The following is a 27,775-nucleotide window of genomic DNA, read 5'->3' on the forward strand; positions in this document are numbered from 1 at the left end:
CAGTGAGACCTTATCTTCTCTAAATAAAACACAAAATAGGGCTGGGGTAACCCCCTAAAAAGAATAAGAAATTATTAACTTTTGCTATTGAATCTAAATTAGGTTCATAATTAAGATACTTTAAGGAAAATTTGTAGCTATATAAAATCAAATTATATTAGAAATATTTTAGCAACTGAACTAAGAACAGTAATTAATTGCTTGACTCTGTCTCCAGAAAAACTCAATGCCAATTACATTTACAGATAAAACATCATCAAAGTAGAATATCAGAAATGTCTGATTCAATATATTTCCCACCTTATTAAGTAGATATCATTTATAATCATACATCATCGGAAGGATATTGAGGTATGTGGAAACTATGTAATTTACTCAAGGTTTCACACTCACTAATGGCAGATCAAGTATTTGAAACCAGACATTCTGTGGCTTCAGGTTTTGTATTTTAAACCATTACTCTATACCTAGTTCTCTGTAGAATAAACATATTGTTCACAGAAAGAGTTGTGGAGCTTTTAAAAAGTGAATTAAGGCACAGAAGTGCTGAAGATGGGGGACAGAAATATACAGTAAGGAATTCTCAAACTTCCAACCATATAATTAATATAGTAGTTGAGAATAATTCTATTGATTAGTTTGACAAGTACTAACACAATTTAAGGCTTGGATATGGAAAATGATAGATAATTTTTAAAATAATTTCTATTTGTTTTAATTAGTTATATATGACAGTATGTCCTTTGGCACATCATGTATAATGAAATATAATTTCACATTCTTCTGGTTATACATGATGTAGAATCCCACCAATTATGTAATTTTATATGTACATAGGATAATAATGATAGATGATTTTTTTAATACAGTGTTTGCCATATTTAAAATGGTTAAGCTGTAGAATAAAAATCAACCAAAGGGTAGGGTTATTTTTTTTTTTTTTAACTATTGCAAATACAAAATTCTTTGACTAGATTATCTCAAATAATCCTGACATTCTATCTCACAGAACTTGTCCTCTAAACCAGCAAATTATAACCTTTCTTACTATCTAGCTTCTTATACTGTGTTATATATATTCCTTAGGAGTTGGGACTAAGTCCTATACTTTTTACTCTTTCTGTAGTATAAGTGGCCCTCCATAAATATCTATTGTGTGAATTAATGAATAAAACAAATAGAAAAACAACAGGAAATGAATAATGATATTCATATCTTGCATATATTAAAGAACCATAGAGTGGCAGAGAGGGAGGGAAGGAGGAGAAAAGTGCTGGGGAGTGATATTGGTCAAGTTATATTGTTTAATTGTGTGCACATACAAATATGTAACAACAAATATCTCCATCAATATGTACTACTATGATACACCAATAAAAATGTGGAAAATATTTTTTAAATGACCAACCCACGTATGTAAAGCATGAATGGTTTTCACAGATAAAATATTGAATGGGAAAAGTCAAAGCCAAAATTAACTATATGATTTCATTTGTATAATGTACAAAGACAAGTAAACCGAATATATACTATTTGAACTCAGAAATAAGTGTAGTAAATATTTTTTCTAAATATCAATTGACATTGTTTTTTTGGGGAAAAATTATGGAAAAACAGACCTTCATTCTCACAATTATTTAAAATTATTGACTTGAAAACACTATCACTGACCTGATATACATATAAATCCGGAAGAGAAAAAGGCTTTGTTGTATGAAGACAAGTTGTCGGTTTGGGCGTAGGCAGCATACTGAGATATGTGTGAACAGGCACATTTCACATAATCTGCAGTGTCCTCAACCACTTTGCAAAACTGACTGTCAGACAACCAACTGGAACAAAACACAATAGTCACTATTCCTCTTTCGTCAGTACTTAAGATGTTGAAATGTCTTTTGAAGAAAAAATTACTTGCTGAACTTAAGTGTTCTTTACTCAAGACCTAAGCAGACCATGTTTTGAAGAAGGAACACCAAAGGGAACATCTTGTCCAGGATGTGAGCCAACAAATTCCACCAGACACCTTAAGAAACAGTTTAAATACAACTACACCTGCCACAGCATTCTCAGTACCAAAGAAGCTGGTCTTCCGACAGTAATACCAGTCCCTGCCTATAAATGTAAGACAGACCCACTCTTCTCTATCACTCTAAAATCCTATGAGATAACATAGCCATGATATATGTAGTTCTTGCCCTTCCATATGATTTCATAAGTTCTTGTATTTTGAACCACATAATTTACTTGTATGCTATTCTAAGATTCCTTCCTCATCTTTTTTTTTTTAAAAAAAATGGAGCCAATTATATATGTTTTCCAATGTCCTTCAAATGCTTCACTCTATAAATTTTCACTCATTTTGCATTCCCAGAGATTACAGGTTTATGCTCCCTTCCCTTTTAATGCATCTTGAGTCTATGACTTTTCTAAGGACATATAACTTCATAACCTCAACTGTGGATCTGAGCTTGAGACTTTTCATTTGGGCTTGAAACCTTTATTTCTAATTATACATTGAGGACTTCAGACTATGTAATGATGCTCCTTGACATATGATGGGGTTAACTCCTGATAAACCCATCATAAGTCTACAGTATTACAAGCTACAACTGCACTTAACCTATACAACCTCCTGCATATCATAGTTTAGCTACACAGTGCACCCTCATAATCATGCAGTTGACCAGGAGCCATGGCTTAGTGTTGCAGCTCAGCATCATGAGACAGTATCATGCCACATACCATCCATAAGGAAAAAGAGCAAAATTCAAAATTTGAGTATGAATTCTACTGAATGTATATCACTTCTGCTCTATTCTAAAATAGAAGAATACTAAGTTGAAACATCTTAAGCCAGGGACCATCTGCATTAGGTTTGAGATATGCCTTCAGGCATAGGAATTTCACTTCAAAATGTTTTTTTCACAGAAAAAAAAGAGACTAACCAAAATTTTGCTGTTTCATCAGACAGTTGGTTGCCCAACAAAGACATTAAATTTAGTTATAATTTTAGCTTTTGTGGCTAAAACTCAATAATATACACAATCCTAGACCTTCTTGGCCAGCATTGCCTGGCCCTGCACCATTGATTGAGATCTGAGTGATAGTAACTACTCAGAAACTTGTGACCTTAGGTCAAGAGAAAAAAAATAATTGCTTTTCTTCCCATTCCTATACCTGGCTTTAATCCTAAAATATATCCAACATGTTTGGACTAGAATTATAAATCCTGCTGTTCTCTCTAAACATAGAGTGTCAGCTCCTGAACCACAAGCCCAGGTGAAAGGAAGACAAATAATGAATTTCCTTCCTTTCCAGCAAGCTAACTGATGACTTCAGAAAAGTTATCTGAATTGAGCAGGACTCATGTCACAACCTACAAAAGGATCAATAATAAACAAATAAATGTGCTACACACAGTAAAATCACTTGGCTAAGCTTGCCATCTGAACGATACTAGACCATTCCCTATGCTCCTCTGTCTTATTGTAGAGATTATTCTGTGGTGTTAGGTCACTGAGTGCCACCTCTATATCAAGTTCAAAAAAAATAGGTTTAATGGTGCTGGTATGTGGAAGGACTAAACTCTAATCTTCAAAAGTTGTTAATAAGTACCTTGCTGTAGCCTGATTCCAAAGGAGACAGAGAGATTTCTGAGGAACAATTCTAGGCTCAGCAGCATAAATCCTGTAGAGGACTTCATTGTTGTTAGTCAGGAGTTGTGAACTCTGATCTTTCACACTCAAAGACAATACCTGTAATAACAAAAGAAATAGAAAATTCAATGACATTTTCGAATCAATGTTAAGAATGAATTTCACATACTAAACTATATTTCATTTTCATAATAGTTATCTGCATTCACCAGGAAGCAGGAAGATTGTTACCAGTTATAAACCACTGCTGACTGCTATACTCTGTAAACTGGACTAATTTACATGAATTTTTCCCAGCCATTATTTGTGCATCTGAGACATTCAATAACTTCTCTGGAATTCTAATATAATCCCCTTCCTTTCCTTCAAACTTGTGCCCATTGATTTGCTGAGGATACCAGTGAAGAGCCAGTATTGACAAGTATGGGCAACTGTCAAGGATGGTTTTGCTTCTGCAAGAAAAAATAAATAAAAGATTCTGCTAAAATGGCGAGTATTTACAACCATATATCCACTTAAATGTATTACATTGGGATTCTGCTCTTTATACATAACAATGACATTACCAGCCCAGGAGCACTAGGTAAAATTTGCTTTCAGTTCCTTTATGGTTAACTGTTATGAACTTTTCCACAAAACTTTCCACATCCTCTTGACTAATCCTCCCTGTAACCTAAAACAAGGTTTTTTTTTTTTGTTGTTGTTGTTGTTGTTGTTTTTGTTTTTTTAAAGCTGGTTAATGGATATCAAGATACAATCTATGGCTGTAAAATGTACTTTTCTGTGTTCATCACATAAGTATTGGTGGAACAGGGTAAGAAAAGGGTATCCCCACTAAACTGAAGCACTGTTTGATTCAAGAACATCTTAAACCTTAGCTATATCAAGAGCCATGTCTCAACCAGTCATCTGATCCACACCAAGAAAGCTCCGCCTTGGTTTTTGTCCTGATCACCCTGGTCTGAGTGAGTGTGCATATGCTGGACATAAAGCCTAATGCTTGAGACTTTTGAACTTAGCATGCAGAGGGAATGTCTGTAATTAGCCTGTCATTAACACGTGTGCTTTGCAGGGCTTAGAATTAATTTATAATTGTTAGCTCTAAATGGATTATGTCTATTGCAGTACCTAGCATTAAGAATTGTTGTTTTCTTGATTAAGAAACTATACAGTGAAATTATGTTGAGTAATTTAATGAATAAAGCATTGAAAGGGGCAGAAGTGCATAGAAATTCTTTCTCTCCTGTACTGCATATATCACAATTGTTGCCCCCTCACAACAAGTCCCTAGCCACAATTTTCATTTTCCGCCATTGCCACTCTTGCCAGCTTCAAACAACCTACTTATCCAGTCTCAATATAACAAGGCACACTTATCATTTTCTTGCTTTCAAGGTTTTCGGAGTTCTCCCTGTGATTTGTTTTCAGCTTCTTCTAATCACAGAAATTTGGGCTCCTGATCCATGACAGAAAGCGTACAAAATGATTAAAAGAATGGCACCTAAGAGACTATTGGACAAGTCTTCAGGCACTGCCTCCAACCTAAGCCAAGTGGGCCCAGAATCAAGTCCAAAATGCAAGCTGGTCCATTTTCATTGTTAAAAGACTAAGGATCAGGGCTGGGGATATGAACTTAAATAAAAGAAATTAAACTACTTTATATAAGATATCTGCTGTTTTCCAGATATTCACGGTACCACATATAATTAAAACCTGACATTTTTCCTCCAGTGGGTATATTGTTGTCTATAAATGTATAAGAAGTCACTCTAAAACTTACTAGTTCACATTTGGATTGAACTGCATTCATCTGCAATATTTTTGCTGCATATATTTAGCTGTTAAGATTACTGAACTTCAGAGGGTGATCTGGCTGCCAAAAAAAAAAAAAAACACCCTGAATCTTCTTCACATGATATCTCAGAATTTAATAAATTAAGGTGAGCTTGTTCTCATTGAGGAGATAGTGTTCTAAAAGAAAAAGCAAAAACATTAAAAAATATTTCTTAACTTGATAATTGACTAGTACTCTTTCATAGCCACAACTTTATAAAAGCCATAAAAAAAGAAGAGCCCTGACCCAAAGTTTGTAGAATGTATTCTGCATTTGGCTAGAGTAGGAGTAAAATCACATTACCAAATTTCTGTACACAGATAAGGCTAAAGGACTATTGATATTATGTCACTAATTCTGCCTTTTGTAATAGATGAGGTTTATACAGCTGTTCAGTGTCAAAAAATATTTTCAAAATCCCACAAGTACAGTGTGTGTGTGTGTGTGTGTGTGTGTGTGTGTGTGTGTGTGTGTGTGTGAGTGTGTTTATATGAGTGTAGTGCTGGTGGTTAAACTGAGAGAATTAATAATCCTGAGCTATATTCTCAATTTTTTTCTTTTCTTTTTCTTTATTTTGAAACAGGATCTTACAAAGATGCTGTGTTGTGTGTCCACAATTTTTAAGTACATATCAAGATCAAATATGCCTGACACAAAGGCAGAACTTACCTCCTTTAGAAGCCATGATTCATCATTATTTTTAAGTAGTGACATTTTTAAGTAGTGACATTTATTCAAAAAGGGGAGAGGGGTTACACACATATGTGGCTCATGTCAGCAATCTTAATAATTTGGGAGATTTAAGCAGAAGAATCACAATTTCAAATTCAGCCTAAATAATATGAGAGGGCCCTAAGAAACTAAGCAAGACTTTGTGTGAAAACTAAAAATAAAATAAAATACAATTTAAAAAGCCTGATGATATAGGGGTTTAGTAGAAATACCCTGGGTTAAGTATTCATTCCTCTTCCCTTAAAAAAAGAAAAGAAAGAATGAAAAAAAGAAAAACAAAATTTTTACATCTGATGAACTTTTTATTCAATGAGGATAATAGGTTTAAGAAAAATGTCTAAAGCTTATAGCAAGGAATTAAAATAAACTTGGGAAATTGCTGAAAATTGAATTGAAAAATCAAGAACAAGCAATATTTTTTAAATTTCTTATCAGGAGAAATTTGAAAACAGGCATATTTCATTTCAGTCATGATGAAAATGCAGGATGCTATGGAAACTGCAACAAAAGGACTGTATCTGTATCACAAAAGTTTTGTAAATGGATAATATGAAACACTACATTAAAAAAGTGAGAGTGAGATAACATTAAGGCCATATGTGTAATCTAAAATAAATAATATACTAAATATCCACTATATGAATTTTATCTGGGAGTATGTCTACAAAACAACACAATACCCCTTGAATAAAGCAGAGGATTTGTGATAGTCTCAAATTAAAAATGATTTCACATCTGTGGCTGTTGTGCAGGGGCTTATATCAAAAAAGCAAGGTTTGGGGCTCAAGCAATTGAATGAAGATGTGAGGAACTTTTGGGATGGTAGGCATGCTACTTTTGAAGGCAGCAATAGCCCATAACCAAACTCTAGCTTCTATCCCTCAGCCACCCAAATTATTAAATAGAACTTTTTTAATGCAGGTCAGACAAAAAAGGCATATCAACAACATTTTACTGAGGTAAGAGCATGTTCACAAATAAATGTTTTTGATCTTGAGTACATAGATTGAATATGATTGTTTAAGACCTTGGTTACTTGCTAAAAATACAGCCCTCTGGAAGCCTGGCCAGGTACTAACATACTTGGTCTTTTTTTTGTCCTTAAATGCCTCATGGCATTGAGCATTTTACAACTTCTACTGTAAGGAGCAATGCTAACCTCTCCATTTTTAAGGTGCAACAGAGAATGCTGTTTATCTCTAATTCTTACAGACAAAAAATAATAATCTTGCTCTCTTGCCCCCTGGGTAAATTATTTTTTAAGTCCACCAGTTCTGCTTAACAGTTAAAATGGAGTAAACTTGGATACCTGGGATGACCATGCCAGTTGTTCACTGGGGCCATTGGCTACTGTCGTTTCATTTTATGCATCATCCATTGACTTGACTTGAAGGCCTTTATCCTTCTTCTTCTCCCCAGACTCAATCATCACAATGGAGAAGGTTGATGGGTATTTTAAAAATACAGAGATCTTACTCTACTGGATATACTTTGGATTCCTATACTTCTTGATTATTTTGCAATTTCTCATTCTGGTAGTCTCTCATACACTTGCATCAGTTTTTGCTGTCAGATCTATAGAAACCATTCATCCCATTACCAGAGCAGCTGCACATGACTCATTTGACTACTTCTTCAAATCATCTATGCTACTGCTGCCACTTTTTTCTTTGGCCCGGGGCTGAGGCCTGGGCTTCAGCAGTTCATTGATAGTTCAACTTCCAAGGTTTATGTTTGCACACAGTGCAGACAGAATCCTTATTTCTGTTTACAAGGAACAAATCCCACTATGTAACAGCTCTCCACAGGAGTTCACTGTAATTGGACTGAGGCAACAAAGTGATGTATGCTTCTTCATGTCCATAGTTGCCACTATTCCCCTAAAAATCTCCATTAATCTACCAGGACTGAGATATCTCTCACCTGCAAATATAATAAAGACTATGCGAGTTGCTCTGTGGGTGTTGAGACCCAGGATGTAAAATTTTGGTCTCTAGCAATTGAAAGATGTGAGGAAGAGTTGATGGTGTAGTCATGCTTATGCAGAGGTAACAATAGCCCCCAGGTAGCCCAGAGCATTCAGCCCTCAGAATCCTGCATCATTCCATAGGCCCTTTCATACATAGGCCAGAAAACAAAGGTGCATGATCAATATTTTACATAGTGAACACATACTCAGAAGAAAATGTTTATGACAATGAATGTATACACTTAATCAAGATATTAATTACTTAAATAAATGATAATAATACTAATAATAATCATCATAATAAAAATAACAGTAACCTTTTGGAAGAATCAACAACAGAGTAGCTATAGCCATGTTTGGCCTTTCCAATGATTCACTCTTACAGGTTTCATCATTAAAAAATCTACACACCTGAAGTCTTCTACAATGAACCTTCACCAAGGAGGTAAGAACTCTGCATCCTCAGGCCTCAAAAAATATGCTGTATTGTGATATGACTAGAACACAATCCCCCTGTCTAGGATCACTAAAAGCCATCTCCAGATGGTATCTAAACAAGCTCATCATTCTTACAACTTATCATTGATCAACTGCTGTGTGACTGCATCTAAAGATATCATATGTATTGAAGTCATATTGATATTATTATATGGCAGAAACCCATTCCTGTGCTGCTGATAACAAACCAAGTGCTATGTGATTTTGCAACACAACTTTTTGTATTTGATATTTTTCTTTATTAACTAGAGTTAGAGCCTTCTTTGTAAGATTTAATGTTTGGTTGTTTACTCTGTATCTTATTCACCAAGGTTACATAAAAATAAAAAAAATACATCATCCTCGTGAGTTTAAAATTTTATTTATCATATAGTCTTCTCTTTAGCTATAACCACACCATAATTTTCCATAGGCTGTATGGTTTGAACCTAGTATCCTAATAATGCCAGAAGAAAAACCAGAAGTTCAAACATATTGAGTAACATTTTCAAATTAAATCAAAGTTTAAGCAGTTAAAAACTTTCTGGATAAAATGGAGATCAACAGACTGTTGACTATAATAGATAATGTTACCTTCAGAATACATTCAAATATGGGTTTCAATATTTAAACCTTAGGAATGAAGCCAGAATCAATAAAGGGGTGATTTTAACAGCTGCTTCTCTGCTTATCATTTCAATTTTGCCTATTCATAAACCAGGAAACAAGAGCCAATATTGTAATGCATGTCTATAATTTCAGTGACTAAAGAGGATTAGAAAAAGGATTTTAAGTTCACGGCTAGACTCAGCAACTCAGTGGGGCCTAAGCATCTTAGTGAGAACTTGGCTTGTCTTTAAAAACAAATGGGCTGAAGATGTGATTTGTGATAAAGTGTTCTGAGTCCAGTCCTTGATACAAAAAAATATTCTGCTTTTTTGTGCCACTATCTAACTTCTAAAACAATAATGAAAGATTTATAATTCATGTAGTCTAGAGGATGTGAGTTGTGGCTTTGGGGTCACAGAGAATTGATCCTGAATTCCAGTAAAGTTGCTTAATATTCAGGAGACCTTTCAAATATTTTTTTCACACTGAACAGCTATGTAAACCTCATCCATTACAAAAAGCAGAATGATACCGAGTGTCAACATATGAGCAATTCTTTAGCCCTATCTGTACACATAAAATTGACAATGTGTTTTTACTCCTCTTGTAGCCAAAGTGCAGAGTATATTTCCCAAATTTTGGATCTAAGCTCTTATTTTTTATGAGTGACTTATGTAAATCTGTGACTATGAAAGTGTATTAGTCAGGAAACACTTTGAATACTTTGTTTTTACTTTCATAACACTGTCACCTCAATGAGAATGAGCCCACCTTAATTTATTTGATACTGAGAAAAAGGGTGCTTTTTTTTGCAACCATATCTCCCTCTGAAGTTTAGTAACCTTACCAACTATCACCTAATGCAGTAAATAGATCCCATATGAACCCAGGCTTAATTGATGATAAGCCCACACTTGAGACAATAATTTTATATGGTTTCTTCTTATTCAGTGATAGATATCTAATTCACTAAACATGGGCTGAATGCCAGGATTCAATCACATGTGGAACAGAAGTTATGTGAAAAATATATTGTGCCTTATAGGTACTGGTTAAATTTTAGTAATTTAAATTTGAACTCTAATCTCTTGACAGGCTTTATTGAATTATATGGAAATATGTGTAGACTTCTATGCCTTTAATGTTTGATGATATTCTCAGAGTAGCCCATACTAAAGAAGAAAAATGAAATCACAACTCTGCATTAGGCTAAAGACAAAACTGCAAAATAATTTTTTAAAAATGTTTAGACTCTAGTTACTGGGTTACTGATGATCTGATGACCTAGAGTCTTCTCTCCAGTGATACCAATCTCTTTTGGTTAAAGTATTATATCTAAAATTAAAATGGATCTGTGCCCAGAATCCTGTGAGAAACAGTTTCCACTTTTGTACACTTCTGAGTTGTAGATGGCTTATCTCTCAAAGTGCAGAGTCTCTCCTGTTCTTTGGCCCTGAGAGAATGTTGTTTGGTATGTTTATTCCATAACCTATGACACAGAACTGAGTTGTCAATTTTTTTGTCTTGCTGAGGTCAAGGTATTTATAGATCTCAAACATGGAATGTAGCTGTGGTGAACATAGATATCCCTGAGAGGTCAAGAATGAATTTTAGATCATAGCCAACTTTTTCTTCTATCAGACGCCGTGTCTCTGATTTAATATCAAGCTCCTTGATCCATTTTGAGTTAACTTTTGTGCATGGTGAGAGAAAGGGATTCAGTTTCATTTTGATGCAAATGGATTTCCAATTTTCCCAGCACCATTTGTTGAATATGCTATCCTTCCTCCATTGCATGCTTTTAGCCCCTTTATCAAATATAAGATAGTTGTAGTTTTGTGAATTGGTTACTGTGTCCTCTATTCTGTACCATTGGTCCACCCGCCTGTTCTGGTACCAGTACCACGCTGTTTTTGTTACTATTGCTCTGTAGTATAATTTGAGGTCTGGTATCGATATACCGCCTGATTCACACTTCCTGCTTAGCATTGTTTTTGCTATTCTGGGTCTTTTATTATTCCATATGAATTTCATGATTCTTTTATCTATTTCTACAAGAAATGCTGTTGGGATTTTGATTGGCATTGCATTGAACTTATAGAGAACTTTTGGTAGTATCACCATTTTGATGATGTTGGTTCTGCCTATCCATGAACAGGGTATATTTTTCCATCTTCTAAGGTCTTCTTCTATATCTTCCTTTAGGGTTCTGTAGTTTTCATTGTATAAATCTTTCACCTCTTTTGTTAGGTTGATTCCCAAGTATTTTATTTTTTGGGGGGATGTTGTGAATGGAGTAGTTGTCCTCATTTCCGTATCAGAGGATTTGTTGCTGATATACAGGAATGCATTTGATTTATGCGTGTTGATTTTATACCCTGACACTTTGCTGAATTCATTTATTAGCTCTAATAGTTTCTTTGTAGACCCTTTTGGGTCTGTTAGGTATATAATCATGTCGTCAGCAAATAGTGATAATTTAAGTTCTTCTTTTCCTATTTTTATGCCTTTAATTTCTTTCGTCTGTCTAATTGCTCTGGCCAGTGTTTCGAGAACTATGTTGAACAGAAGTGGTGAGAGAGGGCATCCCTGTCTTGTTCCAGATCTTAGAGGGAATGCCTTCAATTTCTCTCCATTCAGAATGATGCTGGCCTGTGGCTTATCATAGATTGCTTTTACAATGTTGAGGTGGGGTCGGGCTCCAAATTCCTCAATAGGACACCCATAGCGCAAGAGTTAACAGCTAGAATCAACAAATGGGACTTACTCAAACTAAAAAGTTTTTTCTCAGCAAAAGAAACAATAAGAGAGATAAACAGGGAGCCTACATTCTGGGAACAAATCTTTACTCCACACACTTCAGATAGAGCGCTAATATCCAGAGTATACAAAGAACTCAAAAAATTAGACAATAAGACAACAAATAACCCAATCAACAAATGGGCCAAGGACCTGAACAGACACTTCTCAGAGGAGGACATACAATCAATCAACAAGTACATGAAAAAATGCTCACCATAGCTAGCGGTCAGAGAAATGCAAATCAAAACTACCCTAAGATACCATCTCACTCCAGTAAGATTGGCAGCCATCATGAAGTCCAACAACAACAAGTGCTGGAGAGGATGCGGGGAAAAGGGTACACTTGTTCATTGTTGGTGGGACTGCAAAATGGTGCAGCCAATTTGGAAAGCAGTATGGAGATTTCTTGGAAAGCTGGGAATGGAACCACCATTTGACCCAGCTATTCCCCTTCTCGGTCTATTCCCTAAAGACTTAAAAAGAGCATGCTACAGGGACACTGCTGCATTGATGTTCATAGCAGCACAATTCACGATAGCAAGATTGTGGAACCAACCTAGATGCCCTTCAATAGATGAATGGATAAAAAAAATGTGGCATTTATACACAATGGAGTATTACTCTGCATTAAGAAATGACAAAATCATAGAATTTGGAGGGAAATGGATGGCATTAGAGCAGATTATGCTAAGTGAAGCTAGCCAATCCTTAAAAAATAAATGCCAAATGACTTCTTTGATATAAGGGGAGTAACTAAGGACAGAGTAGGGACGAAGAGCAGGAGAAGAAGATTAACATTAAATAGGGATGAGAGGGGGGAGGGAAAGGGAGAGAGAAGGGAAACTGCAGGGAAAGGGAAGGTGATCCTCAGGGTTATATAAAATTACATACAAGAGGAAGTAAGGGGTAAGGGAAGAAGTACACAAGTGGAATAAATGTTTTACAGTAGAGGTGGTTGAGAGAGAAGAGGGGAGGGGAGGGGAGGGGTGGGGGGATAGTAGATGATAGGTTAGAGAACAGAATTCATCAGACACTAGAATGGCAATGTGTAAATCAATGGAAATGTAACTGATGTAACTGATGTGATTCAGCAATCTGTATACGGGGTAATAATGGAAGTTCATAACCATTCTGAATCAAATTGTGAAACATGATATATTAAGAAAGATGTAATGTTTTGAACGACCAACAATAAAAAAAAAAAGAATGAATTTTAGGATGAAGCTTGAAAAATACATTTATTTATTTGTCAGTTTATATTTTCAAAAATAATAATATTTTAGATATAGTAGTTTAAGTTATTAAATTGATTTAAGCTGTCCTTCTTAATTTTTATTATGAATACTAGAAATTTTTAAATTATACTAATACATTATATTGTTTTTCTCTCTGGGAAAATATTAATGCCTTAGGACATTGCTTAGAAGTTTAAAGTAAAATTTTCTTTCTCATAAGACCAGAGAGCACAAAAGTTAAATGATATTTTAAAGTAATTTTGATAAAATTTTTAGTCATGAAAGTATATATTTTGGGTGTGTGGGAGATCTTGCCTCTTGGTTTTATTTTCCCCATTGGGTTTCTCCCCACTGAAATTAAGTTTTCATCACATGAGAAGAACATCACATAATCTTTTACCTTTCCCCCTCTCACTAAGGTGTGGCTGTAGAGTTTAAGAGTGGTGAGGATAATACAAATGATGAGAAGTGATGAGATGTCATTCCAAGTCCTCATCAGCCTCCCCAGCTCAAGTGCATTTTTTATTGAGCTGGCTGAACATCTGTTCATTTGCTCTACTGTTTATACTGAATTTTGCAGCTTTTTTACCCTTTTTTCAATCCTTGTTAGTTACCACCAGATTTTTCCATGACATCATTTACTCTAGGGCCAGAAACATCTGGTCTGGTGGTCTGCACCTTGGTCTTCTCACCCTTTCCTCTTATTAGGTGAGGACAACCTGCCAGAGGCCTCACTCTGTTTATCAAGGTGAGGGGAAGTGATTTGTTTATGTCTGAGGGCAATACTGCAGGCTTCTTTAGGCATGCCTGGTGAGGCTACATGTTTCAAACTGAAGTTTTTAATATGGAGTTTTTTTAGGCCAGGCCTAAAGCCATCCTCACAATAGTGTAGTTTTTTTTTTAATATTTATTTTTCAGTTCTCGACAGACACAACATCTTTGTTTGTATGTGGTGCTGAGGATCGAACCCGGGCAGCACGCATGCCAGGAAAGCGCGCTACCGCTTGAGCCACATCCCCAGCCCATAGTGTAGTTAATTTGTCCAAAATTTAGGTGGTTTTTTGTTTGTTTGTTTGTTTCTTTCTTTCTTTAATATATTTGTCCCCAATTGAATTTTTTCTTTTTTTCTTCTTTTTTTGTACCAGGTATTTAACTCAGGGGCACTGAGATACATCCCCAGTCCTTTTTTGTATTTATTTAGAGAGAGGGTCTCACTTAGTTGCTTAGTGCCTTGCTTTTTCTGATGGTAGCTTTGAACTCATGATACCCATGTATAATTCTTCTGTGCCACAGGGGTTATGGCCTCTGCCACCAAGTTTGCTTTTAACTGAGTTTTTAAATATGTAAAACAACTTTATTAAAGTGACATTTAGAAGCATTCCTAATACTCAAGCAAACTGCTTTGTCCTGGTGCCGCAGGAAATAAATGTGGAACTGGACTTTAATTTAAAAAACAAGAAAGTTCAATTGCAAGGGCTTAATTAGAACACAGATAATTAGAAGGTTACAGGCCATAGCACTGTTTTACTTTTTTAAAATATTTTTTCTTAGTTGTGGATAAACAAAATATCTTTATTATTATTATTATTATTATTATTATTATTATTATTATTATTATTATTATTGTTATTAATGTGGGTCCAGTATCAAACAGAGTGCCTCATGCATACTAGCCAAGAATTCTACTACTGAGCAACGACCTTAAATCCTTACCTGGTATTTTTTTTTAATATTTATTTATATTGAATTTATTTATATGGGGCGCTGAGAATTAAGCTCATTGCCTCGTATATGCTAGGCAAACACTGTACAACTGAGCCACACCTTCAGCTCTTTCCTGGTACTTTTTAAATACCTGTTTTACATAAATTTTAATTAGTAGCTTTAACCCTTTTCCAATATTTGTTTGGATTAAATCAATAACCTATAAATCACTGAAGTAAAGTCTAGTTTTATCTCAAACTCTGATTTTACTTCCTCTTTCTTCCCCAGACCAGACACCTTATCACAGTGTCTAAATTAAGATTTCTCCTTGAGGAATTTACTGTATGTTGTCCACATTTCAAACTCCAAAATTTACCTATTCCTTAGTTTTGGAAAAGTCTTACAGAATTTGTCCAGAGGTACCAAAATTTCTTGGAATACTCAGAAGAATCCATATCTGAGTCTTGCCTTTTAGGGAGCAGTTTGAATTATAAGTATGCAGCCTTTAAGGCAAGCAGATGGATGATCTGCAGCTGGAAGAAACCTTTTCATCAATACCTTGCATCTAAAAGGCACTTCATTTGATTCCTTTTATTAGATACTGTGAATTAACCTACAATAAAAATGGAAGTGAAGTAATATCTTTAACAAAAATTTTCCAATTTCTTTAGATATTTATCCAGAATTATAATTACTGGGTTATAGGGCATTTTTTAAACCAAGAATTGTTATTGTTATTTATTTGTACTTATTTAGGCACTTTACCACTGTGTTACATCCCTATTTTTTTAATAAGACAGGATATCATTGAGTCACTTAAGCCATTGCCAAGTTTCTGAGGCTGTTTTTAAGTTCCTCCTGTTTCATCCTCCCAAGCCACTGAGAGTACAGACATTCACAATGATACCCTGCTTCAAAAAAATTATTATTAGTGGATTATATGGCATTTTTATTTTGAGCTCTTAAGAACCATGATAGGGGCTGGGAATGTGGCTCAAGTGGTAGTGTGCCTGGTATTTGTGTGGCACTGTGTTTTATCCTCAGCACCATGTACAAAAAAAGATGTTGTGTCTGCCGAAAACTAAAATGAATAAATAAATATTAAAATTCTCTCTCTCTCTCTCCACCCTCTCTCTCTCTTGCTTTCTCTTTAAAAAAAGAACCATGAAATTTTTTTTCAAAAGTATCTATATTAACTTTATATTGTAACCAAAATTTTTATCTATGCATATACACCTATACTCTGAAGTCCCTACTATCTTTCAGATATTTGTTTAGTTTGATGTGGTTTGGTGCTATGAATTGAACTCCGTGGATGCTTACCACTGAGTTATGTTTCCAGTCCTTTTTTTTTTTTTTTTGAGACAGGTGATATATCACTAATCTCTCAATAAGTTGCTTATAGCCTTTCTATGTTGTTAAGGCTGTCTTTCAAATCACAATCCTCCTGACTTGCCTCTCCAGCCTCTAGTATATTGGCCACCACACCTAGCTCTTTCAGATTATTATAATGACCTTTTCAACAACACTGCCCAGGCTACAGAAAATCTCTTTGACTTATGCATTTTATCCCTGAGGAAAGTTTATATGAAGTAGCCAATGTAGGACTATTCTGTACAGATTTGTTGGAATAAACAGGGATCATTGTTTTTTTTTAAGAGAGAGAGAGAGAGAGAGAGAGAGAGAGAGAGAGAGAGAGAATTTTTTAATATTTATTTTCCATTTCTCCGTGGACACAACATCGTTGTTTGTATGTGGTGCTGAGGATTGAACCCTGGCCGCATGCCTGCCAGGCGAGCACGCTACCGCTTGAGCCACATCCCCAGCCCAGGGATCATTGTTTATTAAGCTCCTTTCTGAACAACTGTTTGGTATCATAGTTCATAAAAATGCTGGGAAAAGAATGTAAATTCATTTGTTTAAAATCTACAGAGATTGACATAAGCTCAATCACCTTTTGTTCTAGAGTTTGAAACTTCAGGACATAGTAAGGTAAATAAAATATGTTAAAGTTGAGATATTCAGTACACGCATCGACACACACATCCACACATACACACACAAAAATCTTTCTAGGAGCAATTGGTAGTTCTGGCATTATTACTAGTGTATCAGGGACATAGAAACATAAACAAAATATGTTAAATGTGAAACATTCAATACACACATTCACACACCCACAAAAAAAACTAAAAAATTTTTCTAGGAGGAATTGGTAGTTCTGGCCTTATTAGTAGTGTATCAGGGTTGGGGCAGGATTCAGGAAGTGCTAAAATCTCTCTCAAGCTAAGAGTAGTTTACTGGATTCCTCCCTATTTCACCTATAATACAAGCTAGAGTGAACTTCATCTGTCAGCAACAGCAATTGGGAAAATATGCTGGCAGATTTTTTTGAGATAAATTGACAGCTTTGATATTTGGGTATTTTTGTGTCTTGGTCACAGCTGATGAAGCACTTGTAAAAAATTTTATGGATCTCAGATATCACCATTTTTTGTATCATTTCTTTCATATTTCCTTCTTCTTAAAAAAATTTTTTTGTGGTGCTAGAGATTGAACCCAGGACCTTGTGCATACAAGGCAAGCACTCTAAAAACTGAGCTACATCCTCAACCCCTCTCTCACATTTCTGTTCACTAGAGGTGATGATGGTAATTGGGAATTTTGTCCCAAATATGGTACATTTCTTAAGACTGGAGTAATATCCAGTGTATCTAAATCTCTCTACTCATTCATGATTTTGCCAGAGATACTCACAGTAGTTTTTTCCTTAAATTTATCTATAGATGGAGGGAGAGTGTCTCATTTAATATTCTGCTTTATTTTCAACATTATTCCCTCTTAATATTTGCTTTTTATAGTGTTGCTAAGTTTGGAACTGACTATTTTGTACATTCTGCACACACACTCTAACAGTGAACTTTGCCTCTGTGTCCCAATTCTAACTTTATGTTGGATAGATTCATTCATTCACTTCTAATGTTATTTTTCATATGGTCAGTTTTACATATGCCTTTCTATTGCTCTTAACAATACTATTGATCTACATATGATTTCAGATTTGATTTATATTATAATATATTGGTCTGTATTATTGCAATATAGTTTTATAATATACATTAAATGTGTCTCATAACAATAAGTATATTATTTTTTTTATTAAAGGTTTTGGGGTATTTTACATATATTTTATTTCTAAGATAAGTTTTTTGGTCCTTTCTTTTTTTTTCTTTTATTTGGTACTTGGAATTAAACTCAGAGGAATTGAGCCACATCCCCAAACATATTTTGTATGACATTTAGACACGGTATCTCACTGAGTTACTTAGGGCCTCACTTTTGCTGATGCTGGCTTTGAGCTCACAATACACCTCCCAAGGTACTGGGATTACAATTGTGCACCAACAGGTCCAGCTTTTTTCTTGTATTCAAAGAAAAACATGCTAAAATTTTGATAGGAAAATATTATATATTAAATTGAGTTAAAATAGTTGTCTTTATAATGATTAGTTTTATTTACACACATGCTATTTTATGTGCTTTTGTAAATTTTGATTTAGTTTGTGATAAGTTTCACATATTTTCCTTGAAATCCATTATACATGTGATGTATTTAACAGATGTAACTTCAGTATAATACTTATGTGGTATTTTGTACTCTAATTAAACCAAAAATCTTTCTGGGCTCCAGAAACCATTTTTTTTCTCAAAATTTATTATTTTTATTTTTCTGAATCACCTCCTCTTTCCTCCTAGGCCAAAGATTTCTACTGTATTGACAAAGCTCTAGTCTTATGCTATCACATACTTGTACGCTGTCATTGTACACACATACAATAATTTCCACAGGTCTAAGCTGCTTGGTGAGGAGTATTTCATATATATATACAGTTTTCATGATGAAATAACAGCAATTTCTACTCCATCAATTGTCAATTATATGTATTATGTTCTTTTCTTTATTCTCCTTTTTATATAATTACTTCTTCCAAATTATTGAGATTAATGAATTTTAAACAATTGAGTATAACAGTGCAGTCTGTAAATTTTCTTTTTTAACCTAAGACAAAATACATCCCAATTTTAATAGGCTTATTGTTATGTAAATGACATTTAAAAACCTTTATATATAACACCATTAACTGACCTTACTCTGAACTATTGAAATATGGGTGGAGGGTATCTCAAAATGATCCATGGAAAAAGCAGAACAGAGATGGATCAGGATGTGACATTGGTGGATACTGAGTATGTAGTAGTGAGTATTCATGAATAAGTAATGGTGGAATAGGTACAGGTAGAGAAAAAAGTGCTGTGAAGAAAAGAGGGAAAGAATGACCAGCTCAAGAGTTCATATTTAAATAGTCCAATGGTGGATCAATGATAGTATGAGGGGAAAGGGTAGCTTCTTTGGAGGCAGAAATAAGGTAGAAGTGAAAGAAGAAGGTAACTGTGGCACAGTCCCAAAGAGAAAGAGTCAAATGAACACTACCCTCTCCCTCTCATATATATATATATAATGCATACTTCTATAACATTAGATTAAAGTCAGCCAGCCTCAAGAACTTAGTGAGGCTCTAAGAAAATCAGTGAAACCCTTTTTCTTTGTAGAATATTTTATTAAAGGCTGAGAGTATTTCTTAGTAAAAAAGCATATCTGATTTCAATTTGTCATATGAGAGAGAGAGAGAGAGAGAGAGAGAGAGAGAGAGAGATCTTGCAAAAATTTAAAAAAGTAATCAGTGACACTGTTAATGTCAAGGATGTAAATAATTTAAAAGTAATAGTGAGCTAGTTGGAAAACTCATCTAGGTTATTAACTACTGCTTGGGAAGTTAGTCTACTCTCCAAAATATAAAAGTGAGAGAGAAATACTTTATTAAAGTGTATATTAGAAAAAAGAGGAGTTTTGACACAGCTTTTAGATTTTAGCTTTTTTACATCACTAGTAATGTAAAAACAATGACAACTAAAGAAAAGGTGAATTAATAAAAAACAAATAAATAATGTAATGAATGAATTAATTAATTAATAGCTAATAAGTGCAAAGATGTAATGTGACTGGAATTGTCAAAGTCAACTTGTAGCCATAAAAAAGTGTAAAGGTACATAGAAATGATGTTTTACTACTTACTGAGACATACCTTATGAACTATAAATTCCACTCCTAGGTGGGAAGAGTTGAACACAGAACCCATTCACCTGGCTCTCTCACTTGGGAACTGTGCAAAAAATTACCATTTTCTTTCCCTCAAATTTTATTGCTGCTTCCAAGAACACTACCCTCTATATTCACGCTATCATTGTAGACTTGTGGCATGTGAACCCCTCTACTGTTCAAGTTTTTCTTCTTTTTTTCATTGCTCTTTTTCTCTCTATCCCCATATCATCCACCAATACTTATTTTGTATAGCTAAATCTACATACTCAGCAATCACCAATCTTATCATACTATATCCATTCCTACCTTGTGCATGACCACTTTGAGTTCCCCTCCATGAAAATATCAATAGTCCAAAGTGATCAGAATGAGGGTAAAAATTGCATAATATTAAAGGTCAATTAAACAACAAAAAAGCTATAAAAGTGTACTTCATTTAAAGGTGAAAATAAAAAGAAAATCTTTAGACTTTACTAGTTAAAATAAAAGATCAAAAATTTATGAGTCTCAATAATTTGAATTATATTTGTGAGTCACTTTTTTGGGGGAAGGGATATAAGAACATTGCTAAAGAGCGTAAAGTTCAAACTGTTGTTTTTATGAGACAAAGAATAGAAAAATTTTAAAAAATATATATTAAAGTAATTGTGATATCATTTTCATAAAAAATATATACATATTTATTCACAAATTGCTATAACTTTATAAACAATTATAAGTGTCAATACATTTCTCTCTGGGCTAGGTCCTATTATTGGAAGAAAACTTTTCCTTAAAAGAACCCCATACAGAGGCATTTAATGCAATTAACAGGCTAATAATAATAATAATAATAAGAAGAAGAAGAAGAAGAAGAAGAAGAAGAAGAAGAAGAAGAAGAAGTGAAGTGAAGAGGATTTCAGGTTGTGAAGCATACCTGTAATATAAGTTACTTGAAAAGACATCCCAGGAGAAATTTATACATTGTCTGAAGACATATATGTATATATTATTTATAAAAAGTGTGTATGAGTTCTGCAGTGAGGGTGCACAAGTCCAATACACAGTCTTTTTTTTTCTTGAATACTTTTTGTTGTAGATGGACACAGTATCATTAGTAGTTTGTTCGTTGGCTTTTTTTTAATATTTATTTTTAGTTTTTGGCGGACACAACTTCTTTGTTTGTATGTGGTGCTGAGGATCAAACCTGGGCCGCCCACATGCCAGAGAGTGTGCTACTGCTTGAGCCACATCCCCCTCTTGGGTGGCTTTTTAATGCTGTGCTTCATATTCAACCCAGTACCTCATGCATGCTAGGAAAGTTCTCTACCAATGATCCAAAACCCTAGTCCCCAAAGTCCTTTACTTAATCTTTTTTTTGGGGGGGGGGATAGAGTGTGTGCGTGTAGTGCAGGGGATTGAATCCATGGCCTTATATCAGCAAAACAAACACTCTACTGACTAAGCTATATTCTCAGCCCTGATCTGTAGTCGGTTAACAATGACATTGGAGCAACCTGTCATTTAGACTTTGATTCTGTGCCCACTTGGCTCAGGTTGGAGGCAGTGCCTGAAGCCTTGACCAGTCAGACACTTAGTTGAGAACTGTCCAATCCTCAGGCAGCCAGGGATGAGGGGGAGGGCTTCCACAATCTTCTGTTCCCTTGGTGTCTGGAACCCGCCATTTTTTCAATCTTTTTTGTAGGCTTCTGTCCTGGATCTAGAGCCCAGGTGTCTGTGCTGTGCAGAATCTGAAAACAAACCACAGGGAGAATGCTGAGAACCCTGAGAGCTAGGAAATGGTAAGTGTGCCTTGTTATATTGAGACTGCTTAGGAAGGTGGCTTAAAGCTGACAGGAGTGGCAATGGTGGAAACTGGCAGTCATGGCTAGGGACTCCTCCTGGTTCTCTCCAGAGTCTGTGGCAAGAGGGTCTCTCTGTGGTAGCTTAGCCTTCACCTCCCTCTGACTAGTCTAGTGAGGCTGAGATCAGCAGTTGAAAACCTGGGCATTTTGTTCCATAATTGTATGGTGTTTTCAGCTTCTTTCTAAAGCCCTTTGTGGGATTCCATGTGCTATGAGTCCAGCATGTCTCCAGATTGCATGGTGAAGACTGAGATAATTATCAAGAGAGAACTCCAAATCCATTTATTGTATTCATGCATGAGAGAAGCTGTTAATTTTAGGGCTTGTTCTCATGAGGGTTTATTTGTTTGTTTATTTATTTATTTCTAATTATTATTTTGTGTGTGTGTGTGTTCTGTTGTTTTTTTTTTTTGGTACCAGAAATTCAACCCAGAGGTGTTCATCCACTGATTCACATTCCCACCCCCTTTTTTAATATTTTTATTTAGAGACAGGGTCCCTTTGAATTTCTTAGGGCCTCACAAATTTGATGATGCTGGCTTTTAACTCATTCTCTTCATGAGTCCTGGGATTTTTAAATGTAGCAAAAGCAGTATCTCAAATCCAAAACAAAAATCTGAAATCCAGAACTTCAGTTTAGCTCTCCATAGGTCTCAGAATAAACCCCTAGTTTTCTAGCTCTCTGTCCACATATGCAAATCGAGGGTTCTCTTTTCACAGGGAATAAGTATAAAATAGAATAGATAGTATAATGACCATGTAATGTGGATAATGGGCCTCACTCAAACACACCTGATGGCTAACTGAAAGATGTTAATGAGCACCATTAAGGTGTATTTCAAATGTAAAAGGCGTTGAAGCCTTCAACAAAGTCCTTTGTCCTAGGGGATATTCCTGATTGAATTTGAAGAAAAAGGATGGTTCACAGAAAGAATGAAAGTGAACCCAGATGGTAGTCAGGATTTCTTTTCTTTTCCAAAGCCTATTCTAAATGCATTATGCTCCATTTTCTGCCCAAAACTATCTGTAAACTTCTAAGATTGTACACAAATATGAGGTTTTTTTTTTTTGTACCTTTCCTCATACCACATGGTGGATGTTCTATTTCTTCTTGCTTAAATAGATTTTTTTTTGTTCAAAATTTATGAGACAAGCACCCAGATTCAATTGGCAAACTGAGAAATTTTGGTTCATCTCAAAACTCCACTTTCAGCATTATTGATCATTATTTTCCCATGTTTTATTTCAAAGGTATGCATTATTTATGATGTTTTTCTTCAAGAACTGGAGAGCATTTTTAAAAGATTTTAATTTATCATTCTGAGATTTTCTCATGAGAAGAAAGCAGAATAAAATTAGGTGACATTAAAAAGAATGAATCTCTCCTAAATGAGGTTTATGTGTCCCAATTAAGGATTTTTAAAAACTGTAATGGGTCATCAATTGAGGGTTTATGTATTTATTAATTTGTTTGTTTTATTTATTTATTTATTTATGGTCAGACAATCTGGGGTTGTGGCTCAGTGATAAAGCACCCACCTAGCATGTGCAAGGTCCTGGGTTCAATCGCAGCACCACATAAAAATAAGTAAATAAAAATAAATAAATAAATAACTCACAGAAACATTCCAAACATTTCAGGAAACTCTTTTCTTCTGGTGTGGCAGGAAAAAATAAAAGTGGGACTAACTTGAATTTAAATTACATGCAATTTTAATCTCTCTCTCTCTCTCTCTCTCTCTCTCTCTCTCTCTCTCTCTCTCTGTACTGGGGATTGACCACAGGGCCTCATGCTTAGAAGGCAAGCACTCTACAAGCTGAGCTATTTAGTCATCCCCATTTTTGGGGATGAGTAAAACTCCTGTAAATGACCCAGGTGCATACAAATAGTCATTCTTTTACTGAAAGCACAGTATTCATTATAGAAATGATGTAAGCTTAAAAATTAAAAGATATCTCAAATATCAAGGAAGTTTAGGATTTAGAAATTTTTACTTTCAGTATATAGGTAGTAAAATAGGACAAAAGAGAAAATGTGAAGCATAAATATATTAAATGATATGTGAAAACATCACCAAAATATTTATTACAAAAAATCTTATCTACAAAATGGTTCAAAAAAGCAGTCTTTTTGTCAGGAATAAACATTTGGACAGGAATGGAAGTTTTGGTTCTCTTTTTAAGTAATTTTACTCCTAGTGAATAATCTTTACACTATTTCTGCATTTTACTGGTTAGAATTAATTATAATTAGAATTAATTATAATTCATATATCTGCAAAAAAGGTACTGAATGCAGAAAAATATTATTGCTCATGTTTAAATCACCTACATTATCTGATCTTTCCCTTTTTAAACCAAAAATCTGCATAAAACCATCTCTTAATAAATCTCTCTATCTCTCTATATTAGCAGCAACTGAGTTATAAAATTTGCTATGATAACTTGTCTCTTCATATACTTAAAGACTATGAATTTGCTGCTTAGCACTTAGGTATAATTATCTAAAATGTTCTCTAGTTATTTATGTCTCTATGGCAAGTTTTATACCAAGCTCTTAGTATGTTCTTTAATTACTCTGTGTAGCAATGTAGGATTTATGTCTTATTTGTGACACTTTGTTCCAGAACTGTGTCTAAAGGGAAATATGTACAAAATGATTATTCAGGAAAAAATAATCTATCTAATATTATATTTTATTTTATATTTATTTATATGTTTATGTATACATATTTTATTATTTAGAAACACATTGTGGTATGAAACTACTGTGATACTAATATATTTTAGCTTGAATTGGTTGTGAGAAAAAAAACTAAAAAGACTTTTCTCTGTGTTGGTTGGTGATTTCTGCAACCTTAGGAACCTAGTGAATAATAGCAGAAATAAATAAGTAACTATCTATTTTGAGGCAGAACCACCAAACTAGATAATGTTTTGCTTCTGCTTTCTATCTTGATTATTAGAAACATACTTTTAAATTTACATGGAAAACTTTTGGAATTCTGTTCTGTTAGTTCTCCTAAAAAAATCGATGAAAGTGAAAAATAATGCAGGAAAGATAAATAATTAATTTCAAACAATTCATTTCTTAAAATAAATATTTTTTTTAAATCACCAAAAATTCTGAAATGTTAGAAAAGTTAAAAGCTTTAGAAATATTCTAAGGCAATTTCTATTTTGCTCAGAAGAGTAGACTATGTCTCCAACTCATTCTTCTCTAGAATTGGACTATGTGCAAATATGAAAAAAAAAGTGCTAAGATGCCCCACATGGCTTACAAGTTTTAAAATCCTGACAGGAGCTCAAATCTGCCATTTTTCTACTTTACAAAATAGAAAATCTTAAATTTGTATACCTAACAAACATTTGCAGAAGTGTAATTCAAGTGACCTAAAAAAATGAAAAAAATTATTGAAGCACTGACACACTGAACATGAAGGACTTATAATATTGAATCCCTTATATTAAATGTCTTTTTATCATTTTCAATATTTTCCATGTTTATATTATCAATATATTAATCAAAATTTTTATGCATTTAATAACAAATATCTAATTTCCTATTTTATTCATTCTTTTAAAAAATTAGTAGTAATTAATATTAACAATTTAATTATCATACTTGTTAAAGTATGCAACACATATTTTAAAAGCTATGGCCATAGCAAGTAAAAAATCCAGCCTAATTTCCTTTTAGGACTTGGAGTCATCTCATCATAAAGGCATGAAAAGTTGATTTCTGCTTCATTATAAATTACTGTGATTTGTAAACTTGCTTGAAATCCCTAGCAGTGCCTTGAACTCACCCATGTCTGGTTTTCCCTGATGAGATAACAACTCTCCCTGAATCTTTAGTGATGACTCATAAATTCTGGCTTTCCCTGACCAAATAACAACTCACTCTGAAACTTTAGTGGTGCATCATACATTCTGATGTTGTGATCTAAATTTGCTCCCTAAGTGCTAAACCATTTTGACCATTAACCTACTACATGTCTTTGTATTATGCTTGTGAAAATCCTGTTGTTCGTGTAAGTTCTCAAGTCACCCCCCTTTTGTAACATTTTGTGCTATAAACCTACAGTCATAGGGAACTGGAGTGCTGAATTCTTTTTTCATGGGTTTCAGGAGAGATTGTTATGCTCAAATGGAGGACCCCCAAAAGACCACCAGAGACCAAGATCAATGTAAGGACCAAAGAGGTTTTTATTGCAAGCTAGGTCAGTCCTCCACACACATAGCAACTGGTGGCTTAGAGGACCTGAGCCGAGGGTTTTCAGCAGTTTTATAATTCTTTTGGGAAGGTAGGTACCCCACATACATTATAGCATCTCTTAGAAAATCATCACACACCTTGGGAAAATCATAAAAAACTCTAAAACATGATTAGCAAATTCACTGGTGGGAACAAGTTTGGTAAGGATGATTGGTTAGTACAAGATGGGGATTCATTTGAACAGATTGGCTTAGGCCATGAGGGGAGGATATTCTGCACTATATGGTTTCCCAAAATTTTATCAACCACCATAAACTACTACTGGAAGTGTCATTTGGAATCCCAGGAATTTTCCCTGTCTCATGCTGATTGGTGGAGGCTAGGGGGTTGCTATTGATCCCCACCTAGCCTGACTGAGTTTTGTGCTATAAACCTACAGTCCTAGAGAACTGGAGTGCTGATTTCTTTTCCCATGGATTTCAGGAGAGATTGTTATGCTCAAATGAAGGACCCCCAAAGACCACCAGAGACCAAGATCAATGTTAGAACCAAAAAGGTTTTTATTGCAAGCTAGGTCAGTCCTCCACACACATAGCAACTGGTGGCTTAGAGGACCTGAGCCCAGAGTTTTCAGAAGTTTTATAACTCTTTGGGGAAGGCAGGTACCCCACATACATTATAGCATCTCTTAGCAAATCATCACATACCTTGGGAAAATCATAGACAACTCTATAATATGATTAGCACATTCACTGGTGGGAACAAGTTGGGTAAGGATGATTGGTTAGTACAAGATGGGGATTCATTTGAACAGATTGGCTTTGGCCATGAGGGGGGTATATTCTGCACTATATGGTTTCCCAAAATGTTATCAACCACCATAAACTACTACTGGAAGTGTCATTTGGAATCCCAGGAATTTTCCCTGTCTCATGCTGATTGGTGGATGCTAGGGGGTTGCTATGAATCCCCACCTAGCCTGACTGAGTCAGGGACACCAGGCACAGCAGATCTTTCCTGTTATTTGTAGATAAACAACTCAGCAGGGTGGGTATGAGCCTAGGAGTGCTCGGGTGTGTCTTTCCAAGGATAAGAGTCATGCCCCCTTCTTTGGACAGTCTTTGCTCTGAGGTAGAGGCTGGTTTTCACTTTTACCTTATGTTTTTTATGTTCTTTTTAGCTGTAGCTGGACACAATACCTTTATTTTATTTATCTATTTTTATGTAGTACTGAGGATCGAACCCAGGATCTTACACATGGGAGGTGAGCACTCTGCTGCTCAGCCACAATCCCATCTACTTTTGTGTTGTTTTTATTGGGCACTTTTTCTTTAGGGGTTTTCCTCTCAGTTCAAAGTTCAACCTGTCACCTAAAAAAAACAGAGATCAAAAAATAAATATATAAAATTTGATAATTATTGTCATTATTTTATATTAAATCCTGAATAATATGCAAGCATATATAACCCATAAACTCAAATTACTTTATATGTAAGTTTAAATGAAAATTTTCTGTTGGTTGGGTTAGTTCCC

General features: G+C 34.7%; 1 long non-coding RNA gene across 1 annotated transcript in view; it reads left to right on the forward strand.

Moving 5' to 3' along the window:
* LOC120884259 (uncharacterized) overlaps positions 1 to 27,775 on the forward strand; it is a 148,173-nt gene that overhangs the window by 56,004 nt on the left and 64,394 nt on the right. The window contains exon 4 of the long non-coding RNA XR_013433968.1: positions 21,864 to 21,960. This is a non-coding gene — a long non-coding RNA (uncharacterized LOC120884259). The remainder of the gene's footprint in view (positions 1 to 21,863; positions 21,961 to 27,775) is intronic.

Source organism: Ictidomys tridecemlineatus, unplaced genomic scaffold, assembly GCF_052094955.1.
Source record: "Ictidomys tridecemlineatus isolate mIctTri1 unplaced genomic scaffold, mIctTri1.hap1 Scaffold_77, whole genome shotgun sequence".
Classification (NCBI taxonomy): domain Eukaryota; kingdom Metazoa; phylum Chordata; class Mammalia; order Rodentia; family Sciuridae; genus Ictidomys; species Ictidomys tridecemlineatus.